A 12,838-nucleotide genomic window follows, 5' to 3' on the forward strand; every position below is an offset into this window, starting at 1 on the left:
GACTACCTGATGTAAGGAAACGGACCCAAACAGGGAGGGACTACCAGATGTAAGGAAACAGACCAAACAGGGAGGGACTACCAGATGTAAGGAAGCAGACCCAAACAGGGAGGGACTACCAGATGTAAGGAAACGGACCCAAACAGGGAGGGACTACCAGGGAGGGACTACCTGATGTATGGAAACAGACCCAAACAGGGAAGGACTACCTGATGTAAGGAAACAGACCCAAACAGGGAGGGAATACCAGATGTAAGGAAACAGACCCAAACAGGGAAGGACTATCAGATGTAAGGAAACAGACCAAACAGGGAGGGACTACCAGGGAGAGACTACCTGATGTAAGGAAACAGACCCAAACAGGGAGGGACTACCAGATGTAAGGAAACAGACCCAAACAGGGAGGGACTACCAGATGTAAGGAAACAGACCAAACAGGGAGGGACTACCAGGGAGAGACTACCTGATGTAAGGAAACAGACCCAAACAGGGAGGGACTACCAGATGTAAGGAAACAGACCCAAACAGGGAGGGACTACCAGATGTAAGGAAACAGACCCAAACAGGGAAGGACTATCAGATGTAAGGAAACAGACCAAACAGGGAGGGACTACCAGGGAGGGACTACCAGATGTAAGGAAACAGACCCAAACAGGGAGGGACTACCTGATGTAAGGAAACAGACCAAACAGGGAGGGACTACCAGGGAGGGACTACCAGATGTAAGGAAACAGACCCAAACAGGGAGGGACTACCTGATGTAAGGAAACAGACCCAAACAGGGAGGGACTACCAGATGTAAGGAAACAGACCAAACAGGGAGGGACTACCTGATGTAAGGAAACAGACCCAAACAGGGAGGGACTACCAGATGTAAGGAAACAGACCCAAACAGGGAGGGACTACCAGATGTAAGGAAACAGACCCAAACAGGGAGGGACTACCAGATGTAAGGAAACAGACCCAAACAGGGAGGGACTACCTGATGTAAGGAAACAGACCCAAACAGGGAGGGACTACCAGATGTAAGGAAACAGACCCAAACAGGGAGGGACTACCAGATGTAAGGAAACAGACCCAAACAGGGAGGGACTACCTGATGTAAGGAAACGGACCCAAACAGGGAGGGACTACCAGATGTAAGGAAACGGACCCAAACAGGGAGGGACTACCTGATGTAAGGAAACGGACCCAAACAGGGAGGGACTACCAGATGTAAGGAAACGGACCCAAACAGGGAGGGACTACCAGATGTAAGGAAACGGACCCAAACAGGGAGGGACTACCAGATGTAAGGAAACAGACCCAAACAGGGAGGGACTACCTGATGTAAGGAAACGGACCCAAACAGGGAGGGACTACCAGATGTAAGGAAACGGACCCAAACAGGGAGGGACTACCTGATGTAAGGAAACGGACCCAAACAGGGAGGGACTACCAGATGTAAGGAAACGGACCCAAACAGGGAGGGACTACCAGATGTAAGGAAACAGACCCAAACAGGGAGGGACTACCTGATGTAAGGAAACGGACCCAAACAGGGAGGGACTACCAGGGAGGGACTACCAGATGTAAGGAAACAGACCCAAACAGGGAGGGACTACCTGATGTAAGGAAACAGACCCAAACAGGGAGAGACTACCTGATGTAAGGAAACAGACCAAACAGGGAGGGACTACCTGATGTAAGGAAACAGACCCAAACAGGGAGGGACTACCTGATGTAAGGAAACAGACCCAAACAGGGAGGGACTACCTGATGTAAGGAAACAGACCCAAACAGGGAGGGACTACCTGATGTAAGGAAACAGACCCAAACAGGGAGGGACTACCAGATGTAAGGAAACAGACCCAAACAGGGAGGGACTACCTGATGTAAGGAAACGGACCCAAACAGGGAGGGACTACCTGATGTAAGGAAACGGACCAAAACAGGGAAGGACTACCAGGGAGGGACTACCAGGGAGGGACCACCAGATGTAAGGAAACAGACCCAAACAGGGAGGGACTACCAGATGTAAGGAAACGGACCAAAACAGGGAAGGACTACCAGGGAGGGACTACCAGATGTAAGGAAACAGACCCAAACAGGGAAGGACTATCAGATGTAAGGAAACAGACCAAACAGGGAGGGACTACCAGGGAGGGACTACCAGATGTAAGGAAACAGACCCAAACAGGGAGGGACTACCTGATGTAAGGAAACAGACCCAAACAGGGAGAGACTACCTGATGTAAGGAAACAGACCAAACAGGGAGGGACTACCTGATGTAAGGAAACAGACCAAACAGGGAGGGACTACCTGATGTAAGGAAACAGACCCAAACAGGGAGAGACTACCTGATGTAAGGAAACAGACCAAACAGGGAGAGACAACCTGATGTAAGGAAGCAGACCCAAACAGGGAGGGACTACCTGATGTAAGGAAACGGACCTAAACAGGGAGGGACTACCAGATGTAAGGAAACGGACCCAAACAGGGAGGGACTACCTGATGTAAGGAAACAGACCAAACAGGGAGGGACTACCTGATGTAAGGAAACAGACCCAAACAGGGAGAGACTACCAGATGTAAGGAAACGGACCCAAACAGGGAGGGACTACCTGATGTAAGGAAACAGACCAAACAGGGAGGGACTACCTGATGTAAGGAAACAGACCAAACAGGGAAGGACTATCAGATGTAAGGAAACAGACCCAAACAGGGAAGGACTACCAGGGAGGGACTACCAGATGTAAGGAAACAGACCCAAACAGGGAGGGACTACCTGATGTAAGGAAACAGACCCAAACAGGGAGAGACTACCTGATGTAAGGAAACAGACCAAACAGGGAGAGACTACCTGATGTAAGGAAGCAGACCCAAACAGGGAGGGACTACCTGATGTAAGGAAACGGACCTAAACAGGGAGGGACTACCAGATGTAAGGAAACGGACCCAAACAGGGAGGGACTACCTGATGTAAGGAAACAGACCAAACAGGGAGGGACTACCTGATGTAAGGAAACAGACCCAAACAGGGAGAGACTACCAGATGTAAGGAAACGGACCCAAACAGGGAGGGACTACCTGATGTAAGGAAACAGACCAAACAGGGAGGGACTACCTGATGTAAGGAAACAGACCAAACAGGGAAGGACTATCAGATGTAAGGAAACAGACCCAAACAGGGAAGGACTACAAGGGAGGGACTACCAGATGTAAGGAAACAGACCCAAACAGGGAGGGACTACCTGATGTAAGGAAACAGACCCAAACAGGGAAGGACTACCAGATGTAAGGAAATGGACCAAAACAGGGAAGGACTACCAGATGTAAGGAAACGGACCAAACAGGGAGGGACTACCTGATGTAAGGAAACAGACCCAAACAGGGAGGGACTACCTGATGTAAGGAAGCAGACCCAAACAGGGAGGGAATACCTGATGTAAGGAAACAGACCCAAACAGGGAGGGACTACCAGATGTAAGGAAACAGACCCAAACAGGGAGGGACAACCAGATGTAAGGAAACAGACCAAACAGGGAGGGACTACCAGGGAGGGAATACCTGATGTAAGGAAACAGACCCAAACAGGGAGGGACTACCTGATGTAAGGAAGCAGACCCAAACAGGGAGGGACTACCAGATGTAAGGAAACAGACCCAAACAGGGAGGGACTACCTGATGTAAGGAAACAGACCCAAACAGGGAGGGACTTCCAGATGTAAGGAAACAGACCCAAACAGGGAGGGACTACCAGATGTAAGGAAACAGACCCAAACAGGGAGGGACTACCTGATGTAAGGAAACAGACCCAAACAGGGAGGGACTACCTGATGTAAGGAAACGGACCCAAACAGGGAGGGACTACCAGATGTAAGGAAACGGACCCAAACAGGGAGGGACTACCTGATGTAAGGAAACAGACCAAACAGGGAGGGACTACCAGGGAGGGACTACCAGATGTAAGGAAACGGACCCAAACAGGGAGGGACTACCAGATGTAAGGAAACAGACCCAAACAGGGAGGGAATACCTGATGTAAGGAAACAGACCCAAACAGGGAGGGACTACCTGATGTAAGGAAACAGACCCAAACAGGGAGGGACTATCAGATGTAAGGAAACAGACCAAACAGGGAAGGACTATCAGATGTAAGGAAACAGACCAAACAGGGAGGGACTACCAGGGAGGGACTACCAGATGTAAGGAAACGGACCCAAACAGGGAGGGACTACCAGATGTAAGGAAACAGACCCAAACAGGGAGGGAATACCTGATGTAAGGAAACAGACCCAAACAGGGAGGGACTACCAGGGAGGGACTACCTGATGTAAGGAAACAGACCCAAACAGGGAGGGACTACCTGATGTAAGGAAACAGACCCAAACAGGGAAGGACTACCTGATGTAAGGAAACAGACCAAACAGGGAGGGACTACCAGATGTAAGGAAACAGACCCAAACAGGGAGGGACTACCAGATGTAAGGAAACAGACCAAACAGGGAGGGACTACCAGATGTAAGGAAACAGACCCAAACAGGGAGGGACTACCTGATGTAAGGAAACAGACCCAAACAGGGAGGGACTACCTGATGTAAGGAAACAGACCCAAACAGGGAGGGACTACCTGATGTAAGGAAACAGACCCAAACAGGGAGGGACTACCTGATGTAAGGAAACAGACCCAAACAGGGAAGGACTACCTGATGTAAGGAAACAGACCAAACAGGGAGGGACTACCAGATGTAAGGAAGCAGACCCAAACAGGGAGGGACCACCAGATGTAAGGAAACAGACCCAAACAGGGAAGGACTACCTGATGTAAGGAAACGGACCCAAACAGGGAGGGACTACCAGATGTAAGGAAACAGACCCAAACAGGGAAGGACTACCTGATGTAAGGAAACGGACCCAAACAGGGAGGGACTACCAGATGTAAGGAAACAGACCCAAACAGGGAGGGACTACCTGATGTAAGGAAACAGACCAAACAGGGAAGGACTACCAGGGAGGGACTACCAGATGTAAGGAAACAGACCCAAACAGGGAGGGACTACCAGATGTAAGGAAACAGACCCAAACAGGGAGGGACTATCAGATGTAAGGAAACTGACCCAAACAGGGAGGGACTACCTGATGTAAGGAAACAGACCAAACAGGGAGGGACTACCAGGGAGGGACTACCAGATGTAAGGAAACAGACCCAAACAGGGAGGGACTACCAGATGTAAGGAAACGGACCCAAACAGGGAGGGACAACCAGGGAGGGACTACCAGATGTAAGGAAACAGACCAAAACAGGGAGGGACAACCTGATGTAAGGAAACAGACCAAACAGGGAGGGACAACCTGACTTTGTTCAATAATAAAATACTAGCTTTTGTTACAAAATGTTCTACACAAAAAAAAAAATGGTTTGTCCTGTCGCTGCCCAGACAATAATGAGGGTTCTTTGAGAAGTTTGATTTTTCTATGTGCAAACCTAATGACTCAAATAACACTTTGAGCACTTCAATGGTTCTTCACAATTCACAAAATAGTTCTTTCCTCTTTTTATTAAAATTGTAAATGTATGGAAGGCTAATTACAATACTTTGGGGCATGGTTTATGCAGAGGTATTTTTTTTGCAACCTTCAATGAGAGTTTCATTCCCGCTCATCTAATCTGTTGTATTACTGCAATTGCATATTTAATGTGACAATGGACAGTGATAGTGTCTTGTGCTAAATGATAATGATTGATGAAATTAGCCCGTGGTTCTCAATTGTCTCTTCAGGGACCCACAGCTGTACCAGAGGTAGCTCACTTGATTCAACCTATGGAAGTTTACTGACATGGCTGACCAGAACAGAAGAGGATCTAGAAAGAACCTTTGCGATAAATGTACTTCACAGAACCATTCTCCATAAAGAACCATCAAAAAGGGCTTGGAACCATAGCGGAACCCTTTTTGTCGTGCAATGTAGCTCCTTTTCAAAGGTACTTTTTAGAACCTTAGGAAAAGGTTCTTTATAGCACCATCAAATGTTCTGCTATGGTTCCAAGCCAAAATAACCTCTACCTGGAACTACTTCGAACAATAATTTGTGTGTGTAGATATCAGCCTCATGCCAAAACTATGGTCCTCTCTATCCCTTTTCTTATTCATCCTCCCTTCCGCTCTCTCTCTACCTCTCTCTTCCTCTGTTTCTCCCTCTACCTCTCTTTCTGTGCTTCCTCTCCCCCTATCTCCCTCTCTTCCTCTGTTTCTCCCTCTACTTCTCTTTCTCTGCTTCCTCTCCCCCTATCTCCCTCTCTTCCTCTGTTTGTTTCTCCCTCAACCTCTCTTTCTGTGCTTCCTCTCCCCCTATCTCTCTCTCTTTCTCTGTTTGTTTCTCCCTCTACCTCTCTTTCTGTTTCCACTCTCTCTCTCTCTCTCTATCTCTCTCTCTCTCTCTCTCTCTCTCTCTCTCTCTCTCTCTCTCTCTCTCTCTCTCTCTCTCTCTCTCTCTCTCTCTCGCTCTCACTGTGTATCTATTTCTCTCTACTTTCCTCCTGTATCTATTTCTTTGTATCTCTGTCCTAACCATCCAATACCCACACAAAGATTTCCAGTGGACTCTGTTCTTAGTTCCAACAGTCTCAAAGGGCACAGAAAAAGGGACCATCGATTCAAGAGGGGGCCTGTGTTTTCACCTATCCCTCCCTAAACAGAGTGGTTCATATCTCAACTCTCTCTCCCTCTCTCAGCTTAGTGTTAGTGCTGGCTCCATTCTCCATCGTAATGGATATTCTATTGAGTTGGCTCTGATTGTTGTAGCTGTGTAGAGGGCCATTGACCTGACAGGGCCGTCGTGAATGGGCCTTGAGGGATAACAGACGCGGCTGAAGACAACAGAGATACAGAGAGGCTGATAAGTGGTCCCTCCAGGGGTCTCCTAGTGTATTAAGGGCTCATTGGCCATCTATCACTGGACAGAGTTAAGAGGCTGGGACAGAGGGACCACAGGGACAGGTGATAAGGTTTAGTTGTGTTGTCATTCAATGAGAAGAAATGACTAAGGATGGTGAGGTGGAGGAGAGGTGGAAAGGTTGAGAGGTATTGAGGAGGAAAAGATGGAGAGGAGAGGATGAGAGGTGGAGAGAGGAGAGGTGGAGAGGAGCAGAGGAGGAGAGAGGAGAGGATAAGAGGTGGAGAGGAGTAGAGGAGGAGAGAGGAGAGGATGACAGGTGGAGAGGAGAGAGGAGAGGATGAGAGATGGAGAGGAGCAGAGGAGGAGAGAGGAGAGGATGCGAGGTGGAGAGGTGGAGAGGAGCAGAGGAGGAGAGAGGAAAGGAGCAGAGGAGGAGAGAGGAGAGGTGGAAATATGAAAAGGTGGAGAGAGGAGAGGTGGATGGTGTATGAGAGAAGGACAACACAGCTTGGTTAGAACATTGAAACAAAGCAGGGCAGGTTCCATAAATCCAGGAGATGTATAATTCACTTCCTCCTCCTCCTCCTCCTCTTCCTCCAGCCCCTCTCATCCTCCTTCTCATCCTCCTCTGTTTCTCCTCCTCTTCCTCCTCACCCTCCCCTCCTACTTCTCATCCTCCTCCATTTCTCCTCCTCTTCCTCCACCCCCCCTCCTACTTCTCATCCTCCTCCATTTCTCCTCCTCTTCCTCCACCCCCTCCCATCCTACTTCTCATCCTCCTCCGTTTCTCCTCCTCTACCTCCACCCCCTCCCATCCTACTTCTCATCCTCCTCCGTTTCTCCTCCTCTTCCTCCTCCCCCTTCTCCTTCTCTTCTCATGAAAAGTGTCATGCGGTCTAAAAAAAGATGGATCCCGATGTGAGTTTGTTTTGTGCCACAGTATTGAGTCATGACTAATACGCAGGCTGCCAAGCTGTGTGGCAGGAACACCACTTAGTGGAAATGTCCTGGCATCATTTGACTGTTTATTGTTTTTTTGCTAACTTGTTTGTTTGTTTGCAAGGGAAATTAATGTAAATTATGATTTCATGCCTTTCTTGAGCCTCTTCTAGGTTGCTGTTGAGTCTGGTGTAACTGCCAGTGTGTGTCTGTGTGTTTGTGTGTGTTTGTGTGTGTGTGTGTGTGTGTGTGTGTGTGTGTGTGTGTGTGTGTGTGTGGTCCTGTAGGAGTCTGGACTGAGCTCTGACCGGTAGACTGTCCTGTCTCAGGCCACCACACACAGCTTATCCTCTTCTCAACCCTGGTCCCTGTGCCAGGTGTATACCGTGGTGCCACTGCACTCTCATGCACGCAGACAGACAGACAGACAGACAGACAGACAGACAGACAGACAGACAGGCAGACAGGCAGACAGGCAGACAGACAGACAGACAGACAGACAGACAGACAGACAGACAGACAGACAGACAGACAGACAGACAGACAGACAGACAGACAGACAGACAGACAGACAGGCAGACAGGCAGACAGACAGGCAGACAGGCAGACAGACAGACAGACAGACAGACAGACAGACAGACAGACAGACAGGCAGACAGGCAGACAGACAGACAGACAGACAGACAGACAGACAGACAGACAGACAGACAGACAGTGATCCTGTTCCATGCTCCTCCGTGCTGCATTGCATCAGACTAGCTCTATTATTCCAACAGCCTCTCCTCTCTAGTGGGAAACAGAACTCAGGCAGCAGAACAATAGTTTTGGCCTACAGAATGCCTATATGAAATATATCCCCAAGTATTGGAGCCTGTAGCAGGTGACAGATCGCTCCCCAGACCACAATATACAAAGAGAATGCTGGCGGAACCAGCAACTACTGCAGGGCTGATCAGGTGTAGAGAGAGCGAGAGAGAGAGCGAGAGAGAGAGCGAGAGAGCAAGAGAGCGAGAGAGCGAGAGAGAGAGCGAGAGAGCGAGAGAGAGAGCGAGAGAGCGAGAGAGAGAGCGCGAGAGGGAGAGAGAGAGAGAGAGAGAGAGAGAGAGAGGTTAAAATGTTTGATACTGATCAGTGAACACAGCCATCACAGTCATCTACCTTCATTTAGGAAGCAGAGTGCTTTTTGTTTCATCTCCAGAGTTATGTCACGAAGAAGGAGAGGAGAATCAGGGAGGGGTAACTTGCCTGAACCATGGCTGTGCTTCTTTCTCTCTCTCTCTCCCTCTATCCCACTCTCTCTCCCTATTTCTTTCTGCCTCCATCTCTCTTTCTATGTATTTGGTCTCTCGCTCTCTCTCTGCCTCTCTCACCTCCCCCTCTCCATAAAAGTGAGGGGTTTTCTATGGATCGAAGGTCAACATGTCTCCTCTACTGCTTGCCCCTCATCTTCCTATTCCTCCTTATCGTCCTCTTCTTCCACTTCCCTATTCCATTGAACATCCGCTTCCCCTTCCACATCCTCTTCTTCATCATCCTTTCTTCTCTTTCTCCTCCTTTTCTTCCTCTTCCTCTCTCCTCTTCATCTACTCTTCCTCTCTCCTCTTTCATCTACTCTTCCTCTCTCCTCATCATCTGCTCTTTCTCTCTCATCTTCATCTACTCTTCCTCTCTCCTCTTCATCTGCTCTTTCTCTCTCATCTTCATCTATTCTTCCTCTCTCCTCTTCATCTCCTCTTTCATCTACTCTTCCTCTCTCCTCTTTCATCTACTCTTCCCCTCTCCTCTTTCATCTACTCTTCCTCTCTCCTCTTCATCTCCTCTTCCTCTCTCCTCTTTCATCTACTCTTCCTCTCTCCTCTTTCATCTACTCTTCCCCTCTCCCCTTTCATCTACTCTTCCTCTCTCCTCTTCATCTACTCTTCCCCTCTCCTCTTTCATCTACTCTTCCTCTCTCCTCTTCATCTGCCCTTCCTCTCTCCTCTTCATCTGCCCTTCCTCTCTCCTCTTCATCTGCGCTTCCTCTCTCCTCTTCCAGCTCAGGTGTATATTTGAATTGGTGTAATTGCCTCTCTTTCTTCCTCTCCTACACTCCTCTCATCCTCCCTTCCTTCCTTTTGATATTAGTATTTTATTAGGATCCCCATTAGATGTTGCAAAAGCAGCAGCTACTCGTCCTGGGGTCCACACAAAACATGAAACATGAAATATTACAGAACCAAACTTCTTCAGGCTAGTGTCCTTTTTTCGCATTTTCCGCCTGACTGACGTGCCCAAAGTAAAGGATATGCATATAATCGGTACCATTGGATAGAAAGCACTTTGAAGTTTGTAGAAATGTTAAATAATGTATGACACTATAAAACAATAGATACGGTAGGAGAAAATCCCCCCAAAAAACAACCTGATTTTTTTTGGAGCGCCCATGCTCTTACAATGGAAGGAATAGGGCCATATCAAAATCCAGCTCCCAGATTGCAATTCCTATGGCTTCCACTAGATATCAACAGTCTTTGTTCAAGGTTTCCGGCTTGTTTCTTCCAAAATGAAGAAGAATTATTAGTTTTAGTACTGGGACTCAGAGTTGGAAATCACAGCATGCGTGCGAGATGAACCTGCTAATATCGCTTTCATATTGAACATACTTCTTTCCCTATGAAATATTATAGTTGAATTACATTTTAGGGTACCTGCGGATTAAATAGAAGCATATTTTGACTTGTTTTAACAAAGTTTAGCGGTAGCTTTTTGGATTCCTTTCTCTACATGTTGAACGAGTGGATTACTCAAATCAATGGTGCCAACTAAACAGACTTTTTGGGATATAAAGAAGGATTTTATCTAACAAAAGGACACTAAATTTGTAGCTGGGACCCTTTGGATTGCAAATCAGAGGAAGATTTTCAAAATGTAAGTGATTATTTAATCGCTATTTGTGAGTTTATGAAACCTGTGCTGGTTGAAAAATATTTTGATGTGGGGTGCCGTCCTTAAACAATCGCATTGCATTCTTTCGCTGTAAAGCCTATTGTAAATCAGACAATGCAGTTAGACTAACAATAATTTAAGCTTTTAACCGATATAAGACACTTGTATGTACCTAAATTGTTTATATTTTGTATTATTTTAATTTTATTAGCTTTATTTAACCAGGCAAGTCAGTTATAAACAAATTCTTATTTTCAATGACGGCCTAGGAACAGTGGGTTAACTGCCTTGTTCAGGGGCAGAAGGACAGATTTGTACCTTGTCAGCTCGGGGATTCAATGTTTAATATCTATAATATCCGTAATTGTTATGGATTATTTATTTGAATTGCGCGCCCCTCCAATTTCACCGGAAGTTGTTGACAGGTGTCCTATTACACCTGGCGACACCTAGCCCTAAGAAGTTGTCGACACCTAGCCCTAAGAAGTTTTAATAGACAAGAACAACTCAAGGACAGAAATACAAACACTTCGAAAAAAAAAGCACATGTAGCCTACACCTACACACAAACTATCCATGTCAAATAGTGGAGATGCTTTGTGCCGTGAGGTGTTGCTTTATATGTTCTTAGAAAAAGGGTTGCTGTTCATTTTAGCAAAAATGTATCTTTATAATACTGTACGCTTTCTTGAATTTGTTCTGGATTTTGTTCTGTGAAAAGACCCCTGGTGGCTTATCTGGTGGGGTAAGTGTGTGAGTCAGAGCTGTGTGGACGTTGACAATGCAAACAATTTGGGATTTTCATCACATTAATGTTTCTTGTAAAGATAGGAAGTGTTGCAGTCTATCTCTGCTCAACTCTTAGAGAGACTGGCAAGCATAGCACTTATATCAGCCCTCTGATTACAATGAAGAGAAAGTGATGCCGCTCTGTTTTGGGCCAGCAGCATGCTTGACTAGGTCGAATCAACTCAATATTAGCCACTATCATCCGAAACCAGTTGAACTATGCAATGTATTTTTATATAGGCAGAGAGCATCAGAGTAGGATTATTTTGCAATGACAGGAACGTCTCAGGCCTGTACTCTACACAGACCGGTGTCTACACAGACATAATTGTCACGACTTCCGCCGAAGTCGGCCCCGCTCCTTGTTCAGGCGGCGTTCGGCGGACGACGTCACCGGCTTTCCAGCTACCGCCGATCCACTTTTCATTTTCCATTTGTTGTGTCTTTGTTTCACACACCTGTTGTCAATCGGTGCGACTACGGTGGAAAGTCCAGAACAGGTCTCCACCGTTCACATCGCCTCAGAATTTTCAGATTTGGCTCTCGCCTTCTGTCAGAAGAGGGCGACTAAATTACCATCATCATCATCGGGCGGATTGTGAGATACATTTCCTCTTTCACCCAGCACTTCCCAGGAGTCACCTCCGTCACAGGAGGAGATGGTGGCTATGGAAACATATGTCTCCAAATCCCTGGGGCAGGGGTACATTCGGTCCTCCACTTCACCTGCCTCCTCAAGTTTATTTTTTGTGAAGCAGAAGGATGGGGATCTGCGCCCGTGTATTGACTATCGAGGGATAATTCAGATCACTGTGAGGTATAGCTACCCGCTGCCTCTCATCGCCAGTGCGATTGAGTCAACGCACGGAGCAAGCTTCTTCACAAGTTGGATCTCAGGAGCGCTTACAACCTGGTGCGTATCCGGGAGGGGGACGGGTGGAGGTGGCATTTAGTACCACCTCAGGGCACTATGAGTACCTCATCATGCCGTATGGGTAGATGACTGCTCCATCAGTCTTCCAGATCTTTGTTGATGAGATTTTCCGGGTCCTGCACGGGCAGGGTGTAGTGGTGTATATTGACGACATTCTGATATACTCCGCTACATGCGCCGAGCATGTGTTCCTGGTGCGCAAGGTGCTTGGTCAACTGTTGGAGCATGCATGACCTCTATGTCAAGGCTGAGAAATGTCGGTTCTTCCAAGACTCCGTCTCCTTCTTCGGGTACCGCATTTCCACGTCAGGCGTGGAGATGGAGAGTGACCACATTTTAGCCGTGCGTAATTGGCTGAGTCCCACCACGGT

The sequence above is a fragment of the Oncorhynchus mykiss genome, chromosome 20 (assembly GCF_013265735.2).
Source record: "Oncorhynchus mykiss isolate Arlee chromosome 20, USDA_OmykA_1.1, whole genome shotgun sequence".
NCBI lineage: Eukaryota > Metazoa > Chordata > Actinopteri > Salmoniformes > Salmonidae > Oncorhynchus > Oncorhynchus mykiss.